Genomic DNA, 26,488 nt, shown 5'->3' with positions numbered 1-26,488 from the left:
CTCTCTGTTGGGGGTGGGGTGCTGTCGGTTTAATATATTTAGGGCAACATAATCCTTGTGTCACCCTGGCACATCTATTATGAGTTATTAGCCGAGAATGGGTACATACTAATATGCCATACGCAGTGTCGAATTTGTCTGTCTCAGCACATCACCAGTGGCACATATCCAGGGACCCAATTAAGTTGTCCATTCGACGACATAAGCCGTGGCCCGTGCTCTCTACTCGGCAAGATAGGAACTAGCACACACCTAGTGGCTCAAGCTAGTAGGCAACTCGAGTTACTGCTTGAAAGAAGTTAGATAGAAAAGGACAAACTAGCAAGTGGGTAAAGTTCCCAAAGAATGCTAATCGCATTAAAACTTGGCTATTGGTAGCATGTACGGCGTCGTATCGGATATTGCGCTTCTGCAAACGTTTCAAAGCAAAATCGACCGTGTTCACAAACACAGAGTTCAACTGATATCGTGCCGTGAAACCAGCACGTGTTTCCAGTACTGATTAATATTTGCAATGTGGCACCAGCCATCGTCAGCGTACTCCACAGCGAAACATATTTCTTCAAGCTACACAGAACCGACTCCATTAGCGGAGCTGTCCGCTATTTTTTAAACTGTCTGTACATATTCATGAAACGACTTGCGCAAACAAATCCGGCTCTGAAGTTTTCGAAATTTCCGTAATGACATGTTGAACAAAAGAATTAAGTAGCAGAAGTTCGCAAACTTTCAAATACGCCTTGCCAAGCAACATATAATTCGATATATAGCATCGGGACGGAATTGCACGGCGTTGTAGCACGACAGCGGGAAACACGAGCGCAGGTCTTATCGGGCTTCCAATGCGTGTTACTACTGTGACTATCATGCTCGTAACTTGATGCCAATTATCCGCGCTGAGCGCTTGGTCAGCGTGACAGACGCTTGAGAGGATTTAGAAGAGCGGCGTCGGAAGCACGAACGAAGCTGAGGGCGGCAGTATTCATAATACAAGAAAACAACGGTTCTTTTGATGGCTGCTCATAACACTAAAGGAGTTTGTCAAACGCCCACCGTGCAACCCGACAGCCCCTCTTTTTTTAGGTTTTAGTCAGTTCTTTCAATCTCTAGATGAAAGCTTTTCCAGGAAAGGCTCCATAGAGGATCTCCAGGGAGCGCCTCACGCCAAGGGTTTTTGTCAAAGCGCTTAATCCGGCCGCTATTGAGTGTCTCTTTAATCTTCCTTTTAGGTGCGTTGCTTTGCGAGCGTGGGACACTGCAGCCCCGCCCTCGTAAGTGAAAGTCTGTCTCGTACAGTCGCAGGCTTTTCGTAAGGGGGAATCACTATATTAAGTGATGCTAAAATCGCACTGCATTGGCATCGCTACTGGCCGTCCGAATGCGCACCATCACCTGAGTTCGTAGCCTCTGAAGCCGGTAGTGTGTCTGCAGTGGCTCCTCCTTCACTTGCCAAGCTCTATCTCTTCCTATGATTGCGACCGCAGGCCGCCTTGATGCACTCGAGGCCCCGGGGATCTCGTGTATAGTATGGTCAGCACCCGTTACAGTACCTGTCCTGGGACTGCTTCGGCGACTCTCTAGACTTTGTTATTACCCGTTGTGCAGCAAAATCTGCTTTACATTCTTTTAGCTGTTTCTTATTGCTCGTTTTTTTTTTGGGGGGGGTGGGAGGGAAGGGAGAGGGGCGGGTTTGCGTGAGTGAAGCATACTGGTTTGTTATGACACGTAGTCCGCTATGCAACACGGAGCAGGACAGCTGAAAAATTAACCGCTCAGCACTGCCCACGTGATTCCCGCCCAATTCTCTTCGACGCCACTGGGCGAGATAACCTGACAACCGGAACTTTATTTCAAACATTGTCGCGATACCGAATCTGAACTTCTAACGGTGAAGATAACATGACTGATGGTGTCCTATATAAACTAACTTGAGGTTCCATCACTCATCATACCATGGAATATTGCTCTCTCTCTCTCTCTCTCTCTCTCTATATATATATATATATATATATATATATACATACAGGATTCCAGTCTAGTCATTATCGTATGAAAACATGAAATTTTTGAGTTAATTTGGACTGACCAGCACACAGTGGTTATTTGACCCATTTAAACATGGAGACATGGTGACAACGTTGGCGACAGCGCGCATTCGGTAATATGAGGATCTCCTTGAAGCTGGGAAACAACAATTGACCTGCAGAAAGAAAACAGTAAATTAACCAAAGACAGTTCCAGCTCTTCGACTGCACAAGTGTACTTTTTCTTTGTGTCCGTGTTTTAAATTGCGCTGCCAAAACTTTTACTAGAACTCTAGCAACGCCCCAGTCTGTCTTTCTGCCTCAATAGTTCAAGCAATATGAGCACTCAACTACGGGTGCACTCGTGTGTTCAATTTGGGCGATTATATGTAGCGAACAGTCTCATTTCCCTAAGCAAGCTGCTGGAAACTCCACCCACATCTAGCAGGTTGTGCAGATTTCACAGACTTAGCAAGTAAGCGGCAATGCGTGTTTCGATTCTGGCTCCTCCTTTCGCAAGCTCAAGTATTTACGCTGTTCGGTTTGCCTGCAAATACACGTGCCGCTTCTGACGACAGAGATAAAGCCAGAATAGGTACAGACTGATAGGGCCCGTTGTTAGGGTTGGCGTCTGGAACCACGTGTTGAAAGGAATTTCAACCGACCATCTCACCCTGCCTCGTCGAAATGAAGCGTGACTTCCTAATTCGCCATGACCGTTTCGAGTGTCTGCCTGTCTGCCGGAAGCCTCGCAGCGTGTGGGTATGCGAGTTTAGAGAGGCCCTTTCCTTGAATTGGACCTAGAGGAGAACTTCTACGAACCCGCAACGCGCAGAAGAGACGGACAGGCGTCTACAATTCCAGGACGCGTGACGAGCTCCTCTCTGTAGCAGCTCCTCTCTGCAGCAAGCTCCTCTCTGCAGCAGCTCTTTCTGTGCTGGTCACGTGACGTCAACGGAGGCAAGATCCCGCCCACGATTGTAGAGAGCCTATTAAGGGGCTCGGAAATGTACTTTTACACACTTCGTGCTCTTCTCATTTTCTTTCATCTACCTTTGAATAAACCGTGCAAGTTTCGCACTAGAAATCGTCCCGCCCTTGCTTGGTCGCCATGGTCTACAGGATGCCTGCAGCCCGCCGACAACGCCCCGCTACCCAATAAGTAACGTCCGTCGAGCTTCGATAGGCAGGCGCCGCTACTTCTTGGCAGCAGTACGATACGCTACCCTGGAGTACGCAACACCGCGTGGCCACACCATACGTAGCCGCCGCCATAGTACGATCGATCACGTTTGATAATGACTCGACGCGGATAGATAAGGCGCTAAAGACCGATAACGGCTTATGATGATCGGAACTTCATAAGCGCACCTGGTACTTGCTAGTTTGCTTGTGTTATCAATTCACCTTGCGCCGCCGTCCGCAGCAGTTCCTATCGCCGCAGCGCTGTCGTTTATACTGGTCATATCAAGTCTCATAACATTCATACCGACACCAGACTGCGTGGGGATGAGCAAGTGGCGCAATGCTTGCGCATATACTTAGACAACTCCCAGAGGAGATTCTGCGTAAATATTTTTCCCCTTCGCCTTGTAAAGCATTCGGCACCTTTGGTGAAGGTGCCGGGTCTATTTTGTCGCTTCTGCCAAGTTGTCGCCAAAGTAAAGCTTATATCAATCACGGAGACCCTTGGATTGCTGAGACTTCGGGTCGCGACGATAAAATGTGCCAACTTTGTTTCCGTGGGGCGCCCCGCTCAGACCAAGCAAAATGTCACTAGGAAGCCTAGTTACGGCGATCTTGGCTATAGTGGTCCTTCGAAAAGATGAATTGCAGCGCAGAATTCTCTCAGGGTGCTTCTGACCACCTTCGTCATGCTGCACCACTGTGTGACACGAGATTCTACATCGCCGAAGCGACATCACATTATCAGCCATTCACTCAGAACGCAAGTTGTTCACATGGTTCACCCCAACCACTCGCTGCGGCTGGTTCGGCAAACGTCATATGTCCTGGGGGAAGAATTTATCTAGTGTAGCGAAGCCAAAGGAAGGGGAGGTTTAAGAAATGGACGTGGAGCCGGCCCGCCAGATTCGTGGTCTATCCCTCGTACTTGGGCTATTTCACGTATATAGGATCAACCAACCAACGTACAATGCTTCTTCACAATTTGTCTTCTGCTCTACTTTTTTCACCTGTTAAATAAACGACCTGTACTCTTCCAATACACTGAAGCGAGCTCCATGCAGTGAAATATCTAAAAGTGCGCAATTTTGCGAATAGCTCACCATAAGTACGACATTATCCGGGTATATTAGGCCCAAGCTATGAAGTAATCGCCCTACTGCAACAGATTTTAGTCATGTTACATGAAGCTTAACACCATAAACCTCACTTCTCCAAACCTTGGTCCACTTCATGACCACGAATATCTGGCAGCGCATATATCAGTTGCTCTGGCTGAAAGATGGATCCTGGGCTGAGGCCACCTGCTCATCAACCACTGAGCAATAATAAAGTTTTAATTCACCCTCTGTGTCTAAATCTACTACTATTTCTCGAGAGTATTAGAGAAAGAAAGTTTTGCTGTGGCCATTGCAAAGCAGCAACTCACAGTCGTGTTGAGGCATCGGTTTAACAAAAGACGCATGCCGCTGCGTCCTTTCATATTCTTGACTTCCGGTCGATTAGTTGTGCAGCAGTGGCTTTCGGTCAACGCAGTCATGAGAGGTACGCTTTCTCGCCGTAGAAGACTTTTTTCGTCGGATCAGTTCCGCACAGTTTGACCTCGGGCGGAATCCATGAACCGTCATCTGGTTATCATTCACGAAGAGGCGCCCTCTGAAGGGGCCTCCATTGAAGCGCAGCTCCAGTGACTGATGACTCTCGCTATAGCTGTGCACTTCTAAAATATGCGCTTTCAACGCAACGAGGCTGGACGTTGTCGTTAATATCTGGCCGAAAAGAGATGCGCCATAGGAAGAGGGGGGAAAAAAGAAGCGCTGAAATGATTCTGCGCGCCAACGTTATAGGAGCAAGTATAGAAGTGATGAGGGATGAAAGACGGGTGAATGGAAAGTCGCATGCTTAGAAATGTAGCACATAGAGGAATAGCAACACTCCGTAAAGCAAGAGCTCCGCCCATGTCAGCCGTTTTTACATTTAACGTTCACGCGCGCCATCGACTGAAAAGCGAGAATAAATGTCGTTCACATATTGGCGACTTGCCGATCCTTTTAGAGCTGCGCGCTTGATTCTGGGCTGCTTGACAGGGACTTTGCTCCGAGTGACGGCAGCGCTCGCACGCTTGAACAAAAGCTGATTTTTTTCTGTCTGTAACATTCGAGGTCAGTCGACGATTGAAGACTTGAAGGAGTTTGCGCAACTTTCTAACAAGGGAACAAACCATGACATATGCACCATGGAGGAAGAGACGCGTGAAAATAGTGCGCGCTACTTTGCACGCAAGCATTCGAGCAAGTTAGTTTCGTATAGACGTATACCTTACTTCAGTCGAATTCGAGCCTATTCCTCTAGGTGGCTCCACTTGTTAGCATATTTTCTTACTTTGCACTATTTTTAGATCTGAAAAATATCTGGCGCTGTGTATGTTCGTCAAGCGTGTAATGTCTTTTGTGCGGGTGCACCAATGTTCTCGCCATTAATTTCTCTTCCTTTCGGGCATGGAGTTTGTTTTCCACCTGAAAACTGGGACAAAATATATAAAGCTCTTCAATCGTAAGAAATGTGTGTGATCGTGCGGTCACATTCGCTAACAGCATGTTCATTTTCACGACTGACCAGCGCCTGTTCTTACGAAGCTCTCTAGCGTGCTAAATGTTCTGTGAATACGGACAATGAATACGGCTGTGAATACGGCTTTCGTCACGAGAGCCTGCTTAACTCATCTCGAGAAGAAATGCTGTGTATATTGACACTGTATCACAAGATTATTTAAGCCATTTCGTTCACGTATTCACAAGTTCCACGAGTGACACAGCCTCCAACAGCGCGGAAATTAAGTAAACGGAAATATGTTTGCTTAGCGATATCGCAGGCATTCGTGAAGGGCCAGTGCTCGCCTTCGCGTAAAGCCACTGCTTGTGACTGCCGGTGGAAGCGATGAGAAATCTGTATATTATACGACATACGCGTACATATGAGGTTGTCTATGGTGTCTGATCCTGATCGAAGACGATGAAAATGTACAAAGGAAGCATCAACGTGGCACCTGATGCATTGCCCACGATTGCTGACACGCCGAGGATGGGAATTTGCGTCGTGGAAAGTGTAGCTTACATATATGCTTTTCTGAAAGACATTATAACGCCTTTCTTTTTTCTTTTACGTACGCTTCAATAGAGCAGGGGCTCAATTCGTAAAGCTTTTCGTTCGTAAGTACTGTTTGCCATTAGTTAGCCACCTTTGCTAAAGGTACGCTCAAGATCATGATTGATTTGGCGCCTGCTGTTACGAACCGTTAAAACGCAAAAACGTATTTTGTGAATACGGGTGCAGTTCTGGTGCACAATAGCTCTGTAGTTCAACACGGGCACAGTGACGTGCATAGAAGTTTTGCACTATACGTCAACCGTGGTGCCGTTCTGCAACTTCATATACTGGCAGGACGGTTGCGACATGAAACCAGCAATGGAATAATAAATGTTATCGCAAATTTCACGTCTATTGTTCACTTAAAATTGATAGTCGGCTACTACTCATATGGCTGCGGACAGTAAGATTACGTTTAAAGTTGAATCAAGACGCTGATCAAGAAGGTGCGCCTAAAGGCCAAGACAGTTATGTTACGATTGCGCTTGTGATCTTTTTGACTCGTACGGTTACTCCCACGCATAACCACATTGGACAAATTCCCAGAATGTTCTCACAGGATTCTGCGTCGGATCGGGCTTAGGACGCACGACTAAACTAGATACCACCGTATGCGGTTGTAGCTGTCGGACGGCCACCCTAGTGATAGCTCAGATGGTGTGTGCGTCATGGCAACCTGCCACATGACTTCGGCCTCCACCACAGGCACGGCGTAAGCGGACCCAGTACGCTGCTTCCTCACTGGCATTATCAAGTGATATCGAAAGTGCGCATTTTCTGATACGCGGCGCACAGCATTAAAATGCTCGTGTAATTACTAAGAGTCGCGCGATAGGAAGGCATTCCGATTCGCAGGCGGAGAGTGCGAGTCTGGGGCCCTATAACGTAAAACTATTCCAATATATTTCTATTCCAATCTCCTGACGTCAAATTTGCGTAACCGCCAACGCAAGCACCAGGCGGTCACCCGCAGGGTTGTCTGAACAGACCAATCAAACGCTCTCCTCGTTCATAGGAGGTAACTTTTGTTTGCTTGAAAAACGAATAACATTGCCTACACTGAGCGGCATGTCGTATCTAATTGGCTGACGAGAGGCGAGGAGAACGCTCAAGTGGAGAGGGATTCGATGGGGCCGAGCCACTGCACTGAAAGTCGATAACCGGACGAAGAGGGTGGTGCCAGCGTCTACGATTGGTCGGCTTTCCCTTACTTAGCTTGCGGTGGCTGGTCGAAAATCGCGGCGGCATGCAACGGAAGCTCAAGAATGACGCTAAAACGGACCCTCATCAAAGAAGAGTTGGCAGAATGAGGGGGTAAACGTGCCCAAAGTGCTCGAAAACGTTACACGGCCACGCAAAAAGTTTTATTATCCGCAAATACACCCATGCTCTCCGGCAGGTGCGAGTAGCCAGCGTCTGAGCGATCGGCGGCAGCCATCTTCTATTCCTTTCGGAACGGGGCAGCCTGCGGCTATTCCGAAGAAAATTCAGTTTTGTTCGGCATAATAATGCATCTTTATCACGTTCACGTCCCTTTGACGCGGTGAGTTTTTGCGGTTTTGTGAGGTCGCGTGACAGGCAGGTGAAGTGGGTGCAGCCCGAAAACTTTTTACCAATAGCCGAGGGCTAATGGCGAAAAGGGGTCGAATCAGAAATAACTGTTTTTCTTTTTTTCTGTCAAATCATGCATAATCAGTGTGTACACATCATATCAGATGGGGAGGTATCGCCGTTTTCGTGACGTCGCGTGACAGACAGGTGAAGTGGGGGTGGTCGAAAAAAGTTATTGGCCAATCGTGGAGGGCTGATTGCAGAACTGGAATAGAAAAGTTTGGAATAGTTTTACGTTATAGCGCCCCTGTTTTGCTATCTTGCTTCTTTGCTATTTGCTATCGACAGCACCGGCGGCAAACAACAAAACAACTCGTATTTTCATTTATGCGCGACCTATTTGCGCAAACGTTAATGCTGTTGACTAAAATAACGTTTTATTACTAGTGGCGGCCCCTTCGCAAGTGCTGTCGGTAATGGTTCTGATGGCCAGCCAGCAACGCATATACCGGTGGTTCCTCTTAACTTGAGCCAAACATTAAGAATATGTAAAAGTCCCGTAGGTGGAAAGAACCAAGGTAATGTTGTTGATTTCACTTGGAAATACTCAAAATAGTTTTGCCTACCGCCTAATTGCACAATTAGTCTTAATTAATTAGCTTCTGAAATATTATAATTAGATTAAAAGTGTCCATGAGGAAATTGTAGAGCAACATGAAAGAATTCCTATGCAGATTTCTATTGCTCAATATGTGGCACATAAAAGAGTTTTTCGAAGCATGAACGAAGCCCGCAAAACCACGCAAAGTGTCGCGAGCAGCCAGTCGCGCGGCAATTTTTTTTTTATTTGCGGGCTTCTTTCATTCTTCGCAAAACACTTTTATGTGCCACAGATTGAGCAATACAAATCTGGATCGGAAGCTTTTCATCTTGCTCTACAATTACCTCATTGATACTTTTCATATAATTATAATATTTCAGAAACTGATTAATTAATTAAGACTAATTATGTAATTAGTCGGCACGCAAAAAAAATATTCTGACTATCCCCAAGCGACGGCCAACAACATTACCTTGGTTCTGTCCAGCTCGGGGCATTTGCATGCTTCTAAAGTTTCGCTCAAGTCACGTGATTCCCCGCGAGCAGTGACTCTGAAAAGAGCTGACATTGTGAGCAGCGCGCCGCTAACGAAAGTTTGCCACTTGCATGGTCGTGCTTTCAATCAATCAATCAATCAAAGCTTTATTTCATTTTGTAATACAGTATGCAGTACAAACTGAGGGCAGGAGAGCAAAAGCAGTCTATAAGAACGCTTGACAAAGCTCTCGAACCCATTTAACAACATTGACAGTTGCGACACGGGAAAGAAAAGGAAAACGTTGAGCAACATTAAAGTAAAATATGTGTAGTGCAATGAAGTATCTCGGACATTGTGAGTAAAAGAGTTACGTAGATCTTTATACAACGATATATGGAACTTCAAATGCAATTATAACATGTAGCGAATACTTGCATATTAAATACGCAGCACGAAAATTACTAAGACTAAGGTGAAACAGTTTAACATTATAAAAGTAAAAGAAATGTCAAATGCTCTAGAATATAAAGTCAACCAGAACTAAGTCACAAATGAATCTGGAATAGCAGAAAAGAACGTATAGCATAAATTATCATAGAATTCAGTGTTTAAGCACATACGCAATATGTACATCAACATTGTGAAACCATAGTTAGTTTTAAATCGAGGTAATGTATAAGTATGTCGTTTTCTGGTTTCATATGGCGTAATATACGGGGTGAGTTTTACTGTGCAATTAAGGAAGGAATCATTTTTTGCTAACGTTTTTTTTTTATAAAAAATAGGCAAACCTGTATTCAATCAACTTATTTACACCAACAATTTTATATTTTAGGCGTAGGGGAAGTGTTGCGGCATCATATGAGGTATCAGCACTTACCCGGAGCTTTTTTTCTGAAGAACAAATAATTTTGAACATTCGAAACAGAGGTGTTACGCCAGACTAGAAAGCAGTAATTTAGGTATGAGTAAAAGAAAGCGTGGTATAAGCTTAGCTTACTCTTGACGAGTAAACTATATCTGTTGCGTGAAAGAATTCCGATAAATCTGGAAAGAGTAATGCAAGTTTTATTTATGTGAGCGTCCCATGTCATAGTAGTAGTAAAAACTACACCAAGAGAAGTAAAGTCATCAACATAATCAATATTACCATCATTTAAATCTAGAGGCGGTGGATTTGATATCTTCTTGTTCTTTGGGTGAAAATCGTTGCGTTAGTTTTAGCTTCGTTAATTTTTGGTGAATTGTTCAATGACCATTTCGCCAATGATGAAAAAAAAAAACCCATTGGCAGTGTCAGTTACTTTCAGAATCTTATCGGACGAAAAAAACAGGGATGTATCATCTGCATACATAATGAATTTTGCCTTGTTAATGATGTTAATAATGTCATTGACATAAATATGAAAGAGCAGAGGTCCCAATAAAATGCCTTGCGGGGCACCATTTTTGATTTGCAAGACTTCAGACGAATAGTTTCCAATTACTACACACTGGGAACGGGAGTTTAAGTATGATTTAATTACATTAAGGGCGTGCCCCCGTACGCCATAGTGTTCTAGTTTTACGAAAAGAACGTCGTGGTTGAGCGTGTCGAAGGCCTTGCTGAAGCCTACAAATATGCCTATGTGAGTAGTTGGGATTCAAAGCTATTTAGTATTTGTTCTTTTTTACCAAGTAGTGCCTATTCCATTGATCTATTTCGAGCAACAACCATACTGATGGTCAGTAATTACAGAGTGCTTTAGAAAAGAACTGTGAAAACTGCAGCGAATTATTTGTTCCAGTCCCTTCGAGAAATACGGAAGGATCGATATAGGCCTATAGTTACTCAAAATATTCCTATCACCTTTCTTGTAAATGGCTGCAACTCTTGCTAACTGCATATCTGCGGGAAATTGTCCTGTGATCAGTACAGTGGTAAATATATGTGTTAGACATAGGACGAGAAAGGTTAATACATATTTTACCGGCCTGCTTTGTACATTAAATGCGTCTAAGCTAGAGCCCTCGCCTAAACCAATAAATGTAGAATATACCTTATTGTCGTCTGTTGGTTCACAAAGTAATGACTGTGGTGTTCGGTTATCCAGAAAACAGAAAAAGTTAGGATTGTAGCAGCTTCTACCAACCTGGGAAAGAGAGAGAAAGCAAGGACAGGAAAGGCAGGGGGGTCAACCAGAAGAGCATCCGGTTTGCTACCCTACACTGTGGGTGGGTGAAAGGGGTATAGAAAGAGGAAAAGGGCAGAAAGTGAGCTCTGAGTGCGTGTGGGCGGGACACTATGCAGGGACACTATAAACGGTCTCTTAAGCCGGTGCACTTCAAGTATTGCACTAATGCACGATTCGCTTTTCGTGCCAGTGACGGGTGTGGCCACGGTCCTGGGAAAACCTGGGAAACGAATTCATTAAAGGCAGCGGCTAACTTTGAGCCACATAGTCTTTGTCTGACTATGATTAACCTTGTGAGTCTCTCAGTTTGGGTATCTCTGTTTAATAGTTGATTCAATATCTCCATTTATCTTTTGGTTCGCGTAAGAGGGTAACGTCAAATAAGTTGTTGTAGTAGGCATTCCTAGCAGAGCGAATTTTGTTACGTGGGGATTTGAATTGGATCAAAATTTCAGGGTATTTAATGTTTATAAATTTAGCAAATAGCTTGTGTTTCCTTTTTTTTTTTTATAAGACCTATAAGTCGAGCTGTCATCCATGGCTTGCATGCTTTTCTTTTTGCAAGGTGAAATATCAATGATCAGAAAACAGTCACACCCGCCGTAGTTGCTCAGTGGCTATGGTGCCGGGCTGCTGAGCACGAGGACGCGGAATCGAATCCCGTCCACGGCGGCCGCGTTCCGATGGTGGCGAAACGCGAAAACACCCATGCACTGAGATTTAGGTGCACGTTAAAGAACCCCAGGTCGTCGAAATTCGCGGAGTCCTCCACTGCGGCGTTCCTCATAATCAGAAAGTGGTTTGGCACGTAAAATCGCACAATTTAATGTTTCTTTAAGCAGTCGTTGTAGATCGGAAGGAAAATTTGAAGAAATTTTATGTGTGCGTTTTCAGACGTACACTATTCGTAAACAGGACTCTAATCTACAGATTCGATGCGACCCTTAAATGTTTCAAATAGTCAATTGGAAGTTACCTGGCACCTTGTTTTCACAGAAACATCGTGAACTCGATTTATTTTAACACGTAAAAATACAGGTAGAGAGAGAGAGAGATTTACAGACAGGCGGAGAGGTTGGCCCGAGCTATAACTTGCTCTGGCCTGCTACTCTACACTGGGGAAAAGAGACGGGGAGGAAAAGGGCTGCTGAATGATGAAAATCCTTACAAGTACGTGATCGCTAATGTCTATGGCTATACAACCCCACTGCTAAGCTGTAGCATGATTTGTGATAATTAAGTCCAGAGTGGAAGAAGTTGTGGTAGTTAGACGCGTTGGGTGATTTATGACATTATTAAAATTAGCACTTTGAATTGTGACCAGCATTTGCTGGTCATGTCAAAATGCTGGTCAACATGGTGGTTAACATGGTGGCGGTAGGTGGTCATGTCAACATTAAAATGTCCCCCAACATAGGATAAGCAATTATCAGAAAGGAACGTTATTTCGCGTTCAATGTAACAAAAAAAAAATCAGACAAGTTACCGTGAGGAGGGCGGTAGACAACAGAAAAAGAAAATCGACCACTTTGTGCAGTAAGCATTTCGATGTTGCTGTTACTCAAGCAGTGTCATGATAGCAGAACGGATGTGCAGCCTTCTTTCGCAAGCAACTATTTATTGCAAGCAACAAGATTTATTGTCATAATTCGTACGCAATGAATGTGCATTGTGCAGACACGATTTATTTTGTGTGTCCTTTTTGGCGATGATCTGAAGTCTCCCGGGCGTGCATGCAGGAGCTTCGGATTTGGACGGAGCGTACACATCCCGCTCGCTTTTTCGTACGCCACGAGTCCTGAATCGTCGTTGATACGGCAAGCCTGGCCGGCTGTCTCTCCCACGCGTCGCGCGATGAATTGCACGTAAACTGGCAACGTGCGTCTTCTCTTTTAAGATTGAAATGGCTTCCATACCGAAATTTAGTATACCGGTATACCGAAATTCCGGTATACGGCAGGCCAATTGTGAGTAATGCACACCACTGCGATCACTTTACTTCTATGTTTCCCCAATCACGAAAAGAGATCGCGGCACCACTTAGAGGCACGATTATCTGCACACTCCCATGAGAAAAAAAAATCCGTATTACATCCTCTCTTAAGCATTCAAGCTCGGCTTATTCTGTCGGTCGTTCAGCCTCCCCTTTTAACATCACTGTTTGAGTTGGACTCAAAAAGGCCTCACTTCCTTTCGACACATTTGCATTCCTCTCAATGAGCTTTCTTCGACAAGGTCCTCTCGGCGACACAAAACGGCGTTTGTCATAGCCCGCTCTCCAAAGCGCCACGCAAGACGCCGTTGGGCCTCATCCGCCGGGCCGGCCACGAGAAGAGAAAAGGCACAGAGGGCCAGACCAGATGGCCGGCTGGCGTGGCGCGCTCGCGTAATTGGCCACGTGGGTCTTTCAGAGCCTAAGTCTTGTTAGCCGCCTGCAAAAGGGAAACAATGGCAACGCATTACGATCCCTTCCCATGCGGCAACGCTCCGTTCTCTTCCTCGAGACTCACTTGCCGACCACCTCGCGAAAAAAAAAAAAGCCATACCAACACAAAACAACTTACGCTCTCCTCCGCCGCTAGGCAGCAGATAATCTGCTTTTCGTGCGGTTTCGCAAAATGCTTACGCCGTATGGGAGGTCTTGAAATACTCCCGCTTGAGGCAACGGGCTTCTTTTTGCATGCGCCTGCTTCCTTTTGTGCGCGCCAAATTTGCGCTCCAAGCGTGGATCGTCCGTCGGTCGTCTTCGCAGCGGGTGTCTTTCTCTTTTTAGTCTTCTTCCTATACGCATGAGTAACACTGTAAAAATGTGAGAAAGAAGTTGTAGTAGAAACTAAGGCAGCATTCACACACGGTCATTTAGAACCACTTAGTCTTGTTCTGGTGTAATTGCGTGGAATAACGCTGAATAATACTACAATAGTACATAGCTTAAGGCTTCGCCATAACTCAGGTCTCTGCGGATGTTTGTAATGTGCGTGTTTCCATTCTGCTCAGCTTGCGCTGTATTCTGAACTTAAAGGGACAGACAACCTCTCTTACATGAATCGAGATAACCGCGCTGATGGAAAGATGGCCTATCGTAGTGGCTAAAACCAGCCATGCTTTTCTCATTAAACGTGAATTTATAATTTTAATTCTTCACCGAAAGTCGTGAAAAGTGACATTTGGCGCCCCACGCGGTAAAATCAAGAAGATGCATAAGATGCCTATCACGTGACCTTCTATTAGTGTACGCGATTCCTGGTCTTTTTATTAGCATTGAAATGCAGTAACTTTATATTTTGTAATTTTTTTTTCCGAACTTGCAATGTGCAGATAGGCCACGTTTGTGGTACTTAGAAAAGTGGCGCTGCCTTCGCCTTTGTTTTTGATCAGCTGGCTTGGCTTGGCTCGACGACGGGGGTCAGCCAGCCATGACGTGGGCGTGTACTTGGGGAGAAACGCGGTACAAATATAAGGAAGGTCTGTACAACAACGCGAATTTAATTTACCATCTTTTTTTTCTTTGTTTGCGAGAGGTGTTGAAAAGATCAAAATGTACGTTACACTGTGGTGAAAGCAGAACGATAGGCGGCTTTCACAATTTGCGAGCCGGGCTATCGACATTGCTCTACTTCTGTGCATTGCTGGAGGAGAGACTCTTACTTTTTTAAAGGCTGCTCAGATCGAAAAATTCTGCTTACAAAATATGCACGCGCTTTTGCAAGTAGCTGCTACTGGTGTAAACGCTACTGACGGTGAACTTTGCGTTGCGCCATAAAAAAACGAGGTTCTTAAAATCGGTTGTCAGTCCCTTTAAATACCGAGAACAGTAGCGCTGTTACAGTTCTCAAAGAAAAAAAAACGTTACGTGTACTGCGCAACTAAAAACAACAGAGAACCTGCTAGCACCACAAACACTGTGGGCGCTCATTAAATGGTCGTGAGCATATTCTATAAAGTCGACCATTTCTGTCCCGAGGGTATATCCGTAGCATGAGGAATTACGCATCCGTTCTGGATCGTTGTTGCCTTAGAGGAGTGAGTGCCGCCTGCCATCAAGTGCGAAAACAATTTCCACATATTACAATGAAGACACAGTAAATGATTCCCCCTGTATCCGTGGTTTCGAGAAATTCAATGAGACAACGTTGAAACAAGAGTCGCAAGTTAGCGCCCAGTTTTTGCTGCATCTACTTGTTTCGTCTTTCCCGGCATCTTCGATGGATCTATGCGTGTGCGCCTCTTCTGGATCGAACGAGGTACTGCATTATCTGCGGAGATCGCAATGGCGCACGCTTTAACGATCCCGTGAAACCGTTCCCCGTTTCTGCGCTGGCAATCGAATTTGCGACAGTACCGCGCGCGTGCCATTTATTTATACTAGGAGCGGCATAACAACTCCGGGGTCTTAGCTGATGGCATGGGTGATAACATTTATTTGTTAGCTTGCTTTTCTCGTCACACGAGAAAGAAAGGAGGCTGCCGGAGGTGCGCCGCTTTCACTGCAGCTTCGAATGCAGTGCGCTGCGGTGGGGTCACACAACGATCGCCCGCCTTATCACGACATCCAAGACGGCATTTCAAAGCAAACCATGCCACGAGGCAGTCATCTGTGCCCGCTTTTCCCCTACGATTTTTACGTCATGGTTTTCGAAACCTAATGTATTTCACATGGCGTATTAAGCCGCCGACATGGCCGTCTAAAAGTTGAACTGCTCCTTATCGATAGGGAGAAAACGACGGCGGTTTCGCCAAGACCGCTGTGAAATACTGCACTGCGTCAACGAAATTGTCGGACTGCGTTCTTTTTTTTTTTCAATCTTTTTTAAACGTTTTCGTCAATAGGCAGTAGGTTCAATTTCTGGCATTTTCTGTGCTGCATCCCTTCCGAAAGGCAGCGGTATAGTCCACCTCTTGCATACGCCACTCTGGCGTCTTAATAAAATATTGCCGCTGCACTCCCACGCGGGTACATGGAGCCAAGTATACCCGTGCATACCTTTCGAGGTTCCTCCGATTGTGGTTACGGCAGAAAGAGTAGGAACGAAATCGGACTCCTTCCAGTACTACTCGTGGCTGTCGCAAAGGTCAGCAGGCATTGTCGTGTCCTGCAAGCTCACGCCCCTTCCGCAAATTCCTCGCGTCTTGTCTTCGGCAAAGGGAAAAAAAAGAAAAAGATGGTGGGAGGCGCAGAGAAAGGGCCACACCAGCCGGGTAATGCAGGCAAGAGCGAGATCAGCCCGTTCCACAGCTATCTGTGCTCGCCAGGAGCTGACAAAAGGCCCAATATGAGGCATCACATCCGGTGACGCTGATCGACCGGCCTGACTTCTTTGGAGATTTGCAGGCTGCCTGTCGGTCTGCATCATCGCCCTCTCTCCAGCCATTGTTGTCATCTGTCGTGCGCTGGTAACATTTCAGTGTTGATGACTGCCGGCGAGACTGCGAGGATGGCAGTGAGCAGTCGCTTCACACTTGTTTCGCGCGCAGTATTGCGGTTCTTGTGGACGCATTTCGTTTCTTTTTTTTTTTTTTTTTTTGGTCGTCGCCGCATCTTTACTGACTGGTGCATCAGCGTTGGTTCCTTCGTACTTTTCTTTGTATTTTTCTGTAGAAAGATGGGACTCTGGACATCGAGTGCAGCTTATAGGTGGCGCTTTCATCGATGTGTCACGGGCCCCAACTGCATGCTTTACGAAAAATAGAGCAGATGTGCGCCTAATTTCTTGGGAAAGAAATAAGAATGATTAGTTTGTAGCTTCTTTTGCTTAATTGCAGGAATAGACTCTCGTCGGCAGTGTCCGTACACTGCATGTGATGTGATGTGCTGTGGTGTGCTTTCCTGTGTTCTTCTCTTTATTTGTCTCCTCCTCTTATTTTTGTCTACTTTTTAAGCGGGTCGGAATTCTGTTCCAATTCGGAGCAAATTACTAGCCCGCCTTTCTTTCCCTCTGTGCGGTGTTTATACGAAACATGAATATAAATGTAAAACAAGGTATATCTTCTCCGTTTCATATTTACACTTTGCCTTAAGGTGTGACTTTTGCTATGGTTGGGAGTGTACACGCGCAGGTCCTGGCCGACGGCTAACTGCTGAACGGTTAACAAGCTGATCAACTCGCGTGGCTTCCAACTCGTTAAGGATATTCCTTAATCATATATGTTTTAGCTTGATAATAGCATCGCAAGGCATTGCCCCAGTTTTCAATCATGGCATTTGTCTGAGAATATCAGAACAAGAACGCTGGTTTTGCACATATAAGACCTTGCTATGTAAAGCGTACCATCTCAAACGTTACTGGGAATTCCTTAATAATGATTTGCTGGCCGCGGAATTCAGCGTTTGCTCATTTCACTGCGCCAATAGCTTCGGTCTTTTCTGTCACGACGACAGCCGTCGTTGCCAGGCCACCTCCTCAGCTGCAGCCTCGCCACGAGAGGAAGAAACACACAGCACTGCCCACCACAAGTTGACTCGAACGCATTCAGTTCACTGTTGGACGCGCTAACCGCTGCACTGTCGGTCGGCTTCGGAGCTAGGTAACTAGTGCGGAGTTTCAAATGCGCCAAACTCCGAGAGTAGTGGTGTCTGTGCATGTACTGCGGAGGCCACAACAGGCAAATGCTATAGCGGATGAGGATTTACGCGGTGTGCACCCCACAGAAGGAGCTGTCCTTGAGAAGTTGACGGTTTCCGTTCTGAGTGCGCGTTGCTTTCGCAGTGAATGAGTTCACAGTCGCAGAAATCGCTCAAGTTCGCTTTCTTCTGCTGCTCCTTTATTGCCGTTCGTAAAGACGACACGTAATACGAGTGTCGGCTACGTTAAAGACTTCAATTTCAAACTAAATGTGTTTGGCTTATCTAGACGAGTTTACTTTAAGTTTTCTGCGTGATTTTTCCATACTTGTGGCCCTCATGAAGGGAGTAATGACAAATGTTCTGGGCTACGTATACCCGAGGATCGTGTCCGTGTATCGACACAGAACTCAAGCCTTCTACGGCGTCCGCGTCAGACGTCGCCTGTTGTTTTCGTCTCTAGTTTCTCGCGAATGCTCTGTAGCTCTGAATCTAATGTAGGTATCTTGAAAAGAAAAAATCATACTGAAATTGGGCGCTAAGACGACTTTATCATTACACCGAGTTTCATTTACTTGTCATCGTTAGTTAGTTCACAGTAAAGTTGTAAACGTTACAGAATTCCCGTCTTCTTTAGATACATGGCCGTCTTCGGATAGAGTATGGTTACAGAAAACCACTGTAACTCTTGTTTTATCGAAACTATCCTGAAACAAATTATATGGCAATTAGCCGCTAAGACCTAAGACGACTCTAACATTATGCCGAGTTTCAGCTACTTTTCATGATTACGTAGGCTACAGTGGAGTTGTAAATATTATGTAATTGTCATCTGCCATGCGGCGGTACTTGATAACGTCACTACTTCATAAAAGAATAGGAATAAATCGCTTCACAGTCAATAGACGTATTCCTTGTCTGTGCCCTTTAATAATAATAATAATAATAATAATAATATACATAGATGCGTCGATTGAGGTAGCACACACGACAGCTTCGCTGCTCGTCCTTCTTCACAGAGTGGAAGGGCTGAGAAGTCTTTTTCACGTTTTCATTGCTTTATTTGATAGTGTTGGATACAGTAATTAGACTATTTATGTCTGAATTCTCAGACAGCTCCACAAATAACTGCGTTAGGTTTTAATGTGACCAGTTCAAAGCGCGCACCGGGCGCAGCACGGCTTCGGACTTTAAAAAGGCGTCTTAACACGTCATTGAAACCTGCTGCGGTGGTCCCGTGCCAAAAGCCGAGTAAATTCAGCTCTCTATGGGAAAAGAGCGGACACGTGTCCGCTTGCATTTTCAAGAGAAGTGAGCCGTCTGATTGGTCAATTTTGGCAGCTTTCGGCCACACGGTCATTGTGTTGGCTTCAACCACCGCACATGGCTGACTGGTGCGCTGATGAGTTGTTTGTGATACCAGGCGGCCGTTACCAACTGCTTTCAATGACAAGATGAGCCTCGTTTTTCAGGCCCGAAGGCGCCTGATGCGCAGTTTCAGCGGGTCGTATAAAAGATACTGTAATAAATTATTGTGCCTAAAGGAACTATAAAAAAATTCAGGGGACGTACTCTGCGACGGTCACTTTCGGTGACAGTGACGCCTCGGCGATAGTATCGGTGTCAAGCGCGCGCGGATCGGCTTGTTGATGAAAATCGGATGACTGAGTGCCCAACTAGCCAATCAGCTCATTCGATTTTTCTCAATCAGCCAATCAGTGTGCGCCTGATGGCCAAGGCCATAATATCGCCAAAGTGGATCGCCGCAGAATATGTCGCCTGGTTTCTCACCAGAATGACGAAGTGGGCAGCTACTTGAGTGAGCAAGAAAGAAAGGATAAAAAAGGCGGGCCAACAAAATTTTCAATTGAGTACTCTTTTAAAATTTATTTCTATGTGAAAAAGAGAAGCTGGCCCCAATGAAACGCAGAAATATTTAAACATCATATATCAAATAAAGAAAAGCCACGTTAAATTAAAGTTAGAGCTCGTTTCCAGTAAACGTACGTGTTATTGTAATGGAGTACATTTGGATTGAATGCGCTCGGGAACGCGACATCGGCAACGTGGTTGTCGCAAGGCACTTCGTATGCCTGGCGGCTTTTGGCCTGATCGGGAAAAGGCAATCAGAATCCAAAAACCTCGGGGTTTACAGGGCAATTGTCGATATGAAAGTGGTCATTTGTTTGTCCGCGTCGCTGCCACGTGCGATCTGCTGACGCGTAGTCAATGTGGAGCGGCTAGCGCGAGTCGGATCGTGTTTCTAGCCAAAGCGCTTTCGTGGCGAACCTTGCAGCAGCCGGGAAAGTAGCCACGCGTAAATTAACGTCGTGTCTAAGTTATTTCTTGTCGGTGACTGCATCTCGCCTTAATGCGGTTCTTTTTTCTTCTCCGGGTAATGAGGACCTCGGCCGACGCGGATACTTCTTCGCGCTTTCTTACTGTAGCATATGTCTACCGGCGAACGCAGAGTCAGGGAAGCATGCAGGAAACGAATCTAAGCAGTGAAGTACCCAAGTGCGACCTGCTCCGCACACTTAAAAAGGAAAATTAGAGATAGCAAAGGAGAGAGAGGGGGGAGGTACCGGAGGTATGAGTGGTGAAAAAAACCGCTGCAGTGGCCGCGCAAACGTGAATTTTTCATAAGTCTGTCCCGGCTGTGTATACCGCGTGCACGCGTACGACTGTCGAGCAACTGTGGCCGTCTACTTCTGCCTTGGCCGCAATTCTGTAAGCAGGAGCGCGCAATAAGCAGGCATATCCCACTTCTTTTCCCGTGGGCTCTCGTTGAGCTTCTCTTACTCTGACAGCTCGTTCATTGATTTGTACCCTCGCATGGTGGGAAGCCGTGTTGGGCGACCCGTCTCGTCCTCCGTCGTGGGGGAGTTTTTCGTGTGGCTCCTATTTCTTTACACAGTGCCAGCAGAATGGGAGCCGCTCGACGTTTCGAACATTATACGAATCTGGAGAAGTTTTACTTCGCCACAAAGGCGCCTAAACAACTCCCTTCGTTTTCTTAATGCAAATAACGTACGCATATATTTCGGGGTAGAAAGCGCCATGAAAATGACATTTTCCTTTTGGAAAAAAGCACTCATATGTGATCCGATGGTTAAGCGCATCTGGCATATGTGCTAAAGAGACTCGAGCGCCATGCATGCTGTACTTCCGCTGACTTGTCGAGGCTGTAGGGCTGATTCTGACGGAGTGCTCGGTACAGCCGCGGGCTTTATAGCATCGCATTTTGTGTGCTTAATATCTTGTGCTTTTTTTCTGGTCGAAAGACGCAGGCACACCTAAAAGCTGTCCCCCCGTTTATACGGGATGCCCTTGAACCTTCCGGTATCGGGCATTTGGGGAGTTTCCTCCGACTCCACTCCGGTTGTTCTTTTTTATCTTTTTTATTGCATGCGATAGTCTAACGGAGGTTTCGCTATTAAAATGTAATGTATTTATAATAAGCTGCTCATTACAATATTACTTTTTTGCCTAGAAAGCTATCGGCTACCGAGGCAAGGTTTCAAGCAGCGACAGGCGCTCGTTGTCGATGTCATTGCTGCCTGGGGAGAACATATAGATCGCATTCGCTTCGATCTTAGACAGAATCGAGGAAAACGTGAGAATTTCCAACGTCTTCATTGCCGAAGAAGCGTTAGCACGAAGTCTCAGCACAATGGCGCGATTTATTGCTAAAAAAGTCCAAGCCGTTAGTCCGAGCTCTCAACAGCTGTTGCTTAAACGGTGCGACAGGGTCACGGTGCACCTTGGGCACGGAAAATGCGGTATTCGCAGCGAAGAAGCGCTGCACAAAAATTTCCGCATCTCAGAAAGGGCAAGATGCGTGCAATAGGCGTGCAAGAGGCAGAAAGCTGGGCTCGTTTTCGTAGTTTCACACACTTTCAGCGCTGGAAAACCGGACACGTACAACATGAAGCAGACTAGACGCGCGCTGGACATCCATTGAATTTACTAACACGTAGGCAGTAGCGGTCATCATCAATGCTGGTGGCGATGATCGAAAAAAAAAAATTCAGAAGTAACAAAATGACGCCTCATCCTGCATGCGGAAAGCGCGGCCTTTGACGAAGATAACCGATCTCTATGTGTAATATAGCTCGCCCAGATGTCTCTGTACGTGTCACCCTAAAGGTTAATGACGACTGTGCGATTGGATCTCGTGATTTATTTGGCATTCCAGGGTGAAAATTTCCCGGCACTAGCTTATTAAAAAAAAAGTACGGTGCCCCTTCGGCCAAATTATAAACTATCTTAAGCAGAAATAAACGCGCGACTGAGTATTGTTGTATTGTATCTGCAGATTTAAAGGAGTCACCGGCGCATTGGAGATACCAGTTTTAAAATTTTCGCGATTTAGTATGGAAGAAAAGTTATGAAAAAAAAAGGATCGCAACATAGACCATCTATATTCAGAATTTTAGGGGGAAAAGTTTACAAAAAGCATGGATACGAAAATATATGGCGAGTACGTTGATTATTAATGAAGAAAAATAAACAGACGAGTTTTTGTCACCGTTTGCTGGTGAAGCTGCGATAATCGCTTGATTGATAATATAGGATAAAAATATAAATTAAGGATCAATGCTTACATTGGGTATTGTTTAAACAAAGAAAAAGTAAACAGAAACTAACACATAGCAGTGAAACTATATTGAGGAGGAGGGAAAAGAAGAGGTGAAATGCAGGGAGGTTAAACAGGTGAAGTGTCCGGTTGATAACTCTGCACAAGGGGAAGGGGTAAGGGGCAGAAATGATAACAAAAGAAGAGAAAATTAGAATTTCTCACCTGAAACGAAGTCCGTGGGTGTCTGGTGTAGACAGAATTTAAATGCATGAATGAAGACAGCAATTACTCACGACGCGGTAGAGTCAATAATTGTCACGAATGCTTTAATGTTTCTTACCCCATAAAAAAGATATCGGGGCATTAGGCAAACAACGCTGTGACGAGTTTTTTGTGTTCCGTACTCCGTTGCGTGCATTACGTGCTAGCGGAAAGTCTGCAGACTCGCGGGATCTTTTTTACCCGCTTCACTTGTTTGTCATCGGCCAGTTGTGTTTGCTGACGTAATGTTTGCTGTCAGGCTTGGCAGACAAGTGTTCTTGTGAACCTCCATATAGAGTAGGAAATGGTTTGTGAATACGGGCCGTCGGTTCAAAATGCATTTCCGTTGCAAATATTGTTTGCATCTAGGCGGCCCGCTTGGCCAATATTAGACTTTCTGTCAAAATTGGCCGGCGTTAGTCCTTACGAAACGCTGTAGCTTGAGAAGTGATTCGTGGATACGGATACAAAGCACCTATTCCCATATTCTGGCTCGCCTTGGGTAAATATTTTTTTTTTTTTTGCGTAAGAGAGTTTCCTGTGTGGCCGGCGTTCGGGCGGCCACCACTCATGATAGCGAATGGTGTGATTGCCTCAGCGGCGGCCAGTTACGTAGGGCTCTTACAGAAACTTTGTGAATTCTTACCCAGTTATGCTTAAGATGTCCGTAAAGACACCCGCCGACCCATGCTGGTGGCAAACATAACATTACTACAGGTGGCAGATCAGTGACATACAAGCAGAACCTATTTAAATGCGATATCTGGATCCGGATTGACGAAGTTTCTCCTTCGTAAGTACTCACCACCACTGATCGGGTGCCATCGCCAAGGATATGTTTTCTGTCGTGATGGATCGGCGTCTTTTCTTACGAACCGTTGCATCGTATAAACTGCTCAGTGAAATGCAGGCTCATATTTTCACCAAGACAACCGTCAACTGATGTACTACTCGCCACATTTATTGCGCATTGCTGGGGCACGCTAATCAGGATTATTACAAAGCGGTTTGAACGTACACGCCCTTGCACGCTCACATTCGTTTTTCGTTTTTCTTTTCTTTTTTTTTGCGGTGGGCCTGTCTGAAGCATAATTTAAAATTTATTCGGTTGCTATTCTCGCTCTTCACTAGGAGGTCGCAGGCTGGGGCGCGCACGTCGAAAAGGGGAGCGTGAGGACAAGCAACAAAATAAAATCGAATAACGCTAAACAATACGAGAGGGATAAAAGCGAAAATCCAGGCAACAGATCGTCGCTCATAATGACGAGGACGGTAATACGCAGGAGAGAACTCGCGGCTGATTAAATTATAAGCGGCCAAAGGCTGGTCGTAACTCGGTCGGCGGCCAGGCTTCTCGCCGCTCCCAGCCTGCACGGTCAAGCCCTGCAGCTCCGCAGCTGACTGCCGCCGGCTCGCAAGCCATGGGCGACCGTGGCGTGTCGTACCGCAGGCCTGCGTCGTGGGACATGGCAGTGGCCTCCTTCCTTCCCCTCCGTCTCCACCAGAACAATATTTTCGCTCATCGCGAGGCGTTGCAGCCACAGCGACTGTGCCAGCGTTATTCGCCGAGGCTGTGGGCCGCGCCCGCTCACCGGAGCGGTTGCAGAGCAGCCCGACAGCTTGCACGCTCATTATGCGGAGAAAGAGGACGCACTGCGAAAGTTTGGACAGTGGTAATGCTCAAGATATGCAGGAGTGCGTCGCAAGTGCCTCCATCCGCGCTTGGATACATTTTGCGCGTGTCGCATCGCGGAAGTTTATCCTCTTGTCATTGCTGTAGAATTTCTTCACTGTCCTGACAGTTAATTCAAGCTGAAAGTCTGCATAAATACTGAAAAAGTGTCACGAAATGCCCGCTGTGTCGCACAATTATTCAAACGTGAGAGAAAGTTGGAAGGCTGAAATGCTCTGACATTAATGCGTCTGCAAGTGCTTCAAATGATTTTATGGCTGGAGTTTTCAGTGGAAACGCTTCACTGTTCAGGCAAATTTGAACTTCCCATGACTACGCGACTATGCATAGCACTCGTACCTTACAATTAGGCTGCATTCAAAGGACGGACCAAATTCTGCTGAGAATAATAACGTGGCCCTGTGCCACTGAATCACTCGGCACTGAAGGATGTCGCCAGAGATAACTGGGACAGAAGTTTTATAAAAAAAAGAGGAACATCGTTCTTCTTTTTTATTGAGCGTTGAAGCGGAAGAGCTTGGAAAGGAGTTGCTGGATCATTTATTCGCACCATAATTATCGCACCTAATACTGGCCTTATTTTACCGTGGAGGCACTGTAGTGTGTGAGAAATGCCATTATAGTGGCATCAGTGTCTTCTTCAGTATAGTCGTATATCTTTTTGAAGATGCGAAAAGAATAATTTGTTTCCCTACTTCGGATCATCCCCTGAGCTGCTAAACGTATATGGTACATAGCATAATTGCGGCTTCAACGTATTCATGCCTAATATTTCTAGGAAGAAATACAGAATGCGCAATCTCATGTTGCGGGGCTAGTTATGCGATAGTGGACGACGTTGTTCGTAGGGAAACGCATATACTGCTCGAGAACCATCCGAAACGCATATTTGAACGGGTCACTGTGCATTTGTAATGATAAAAAAACAACTAAGAAAATCGGAAGGATAAAAGGAATACTATTGGAAACAGACTCGCTGGGTATAAGGCACGCGTCACCACTCACTCGTGCACTTATCAGAAATACGGGCTTTCTCATTCGTACAGCCTCTATTTCTCCTCGTGGCGGCACAAACAAGTAAAGTTAATACACATAAATTTCATATACATAAAACACAGGCATATTTTCGTTTATGTGTTTTTCGTCTTGATTTGTCGTCATTGTCTCTCGCTTTCCGAGTTTCACTTGAGCAGCCAATCTCAACATATGGTAAACCGATCATATGGTAAACATATATGGTATATATGGATCACTTATTAATATTTCTTTACCTTAGCACACGGTCTTGTGAATAAAGACTTCCCAGGTATCGTAGTGTTGCAAACATCTAGCCCCTCGCCATATTGCTCCGCAGCAAGCGTGGAAGGCCTCATCCACGCTTGCCCCGGTTGCAAGAGACACATCGTGCCGCGGTCCAGTTAATCAACCTCACTGATCGCCTTCTCGTAAGGGCCCAGTACTGCAGGTTTACTTCTCTGAACTCAATATACTCAATTAAGTCGTTTTCGTTTGATGAACTTTTCACCGCTTCCAATATAAACTTTTCACCGCCCGTCAGCACAAATTAATCTGTTTCTCCAGGTTTTTTTTTTTTTTTTTTGCCTGAAAATAATCATATTGGCCCGCCTTTCTGTGGGGCTGGCTATTTGGGGGAAATGATGGACGACTGAGGTTTGGGCCACGGCAACGCAAGATCGAAGCTTCCAATGCGGCGATCAAGCAAGAAGCGTTTTCCTCGTACTTTCTCTTGTGCTGGCCGGTGGCGTCAGTGGGCGCCGGCGTGATTCATGACGCCCCTCTCCAAGGGCGCGCACTATCAGGGATGGGCGATATCATGAAGCTCGAGCGCCGCTTCTCGAACAAAACCTTGTAGCCGGTGTCAGGCGTGGGACAGGCGCCGAGATTAACGCGCCCTGTATGGGGGACTGTGGCGGCCCGCCACCCCCGCCTCCGCTGCCCGCAGGCGAGCCATTTTGAGGCGACCGTTTCGAGATGCTAATTAGGCAAGTCAGCGGCCCAGCTAATGTTCGCTGCTGCACGTCCGCGCCCGCTCCCGAAGCCGCCAACGCTGCTGACTTTCCGCATCGGCGCACGCTCCTTTGGGCACCGCTTCTGGGATAAATTGGCCCGTTCATGCGGCAGCCGGTGACTAATTTGCCAGAACGGAGCATCCGGCGACACGCTCCGGTCGCTCTTCACTCGCTTCCCGCTCTTGCCCGTTTTCTCGTGC

General features: G+C 46.0%; 2 long non-coding RNA genes across 2 annotated transcripts in view; one reads left to right on the top strand and one right to left on the bottom strand.

Annotated features, from left to right (window-relative positions):
* LOC140219862 (uncharacterized) overlaps positions 1–26,488 on the top strand; it is a 651,045-nt gene that overhangs the window by 422,511 nt on the left and 202,046 nt on the right. The window lies entirely within an intron of this gene.
* LOC129381026 (uncharacterized) lies at positions 12,826–17,174 on the bottom strand. The gene is made up of 2 exons (XR_008609280.2): positions 16,145–17,174; positions 12,826–13,959 (listed from the first exon to the last, which is right to left on the bottom strand). It is a non-coding gene; the product is annotated as an uncharacterized lncRNA (long non-coding RNA).

Source organism: Dermacentor andersoni, chromosome 1, assembly GCF_023375885.2.
Source record: "Dermacentor andersoni chromosome 1, qqDerAnde1_hic_scaffold, whole genome shotgun sequence".
NCBI classification, from domain to species: domain Eukaryota; kingdom Metazoa; phylum Arthropoda; class Arachnida; order Ixodida; family Ixodidae; genus Dermacentor; species Dermacentor andersoni.
Note: the sequence above shows the minus strand (reverse complement) of the source record. Positions and strands in the feature narration are given on the sequence as shown.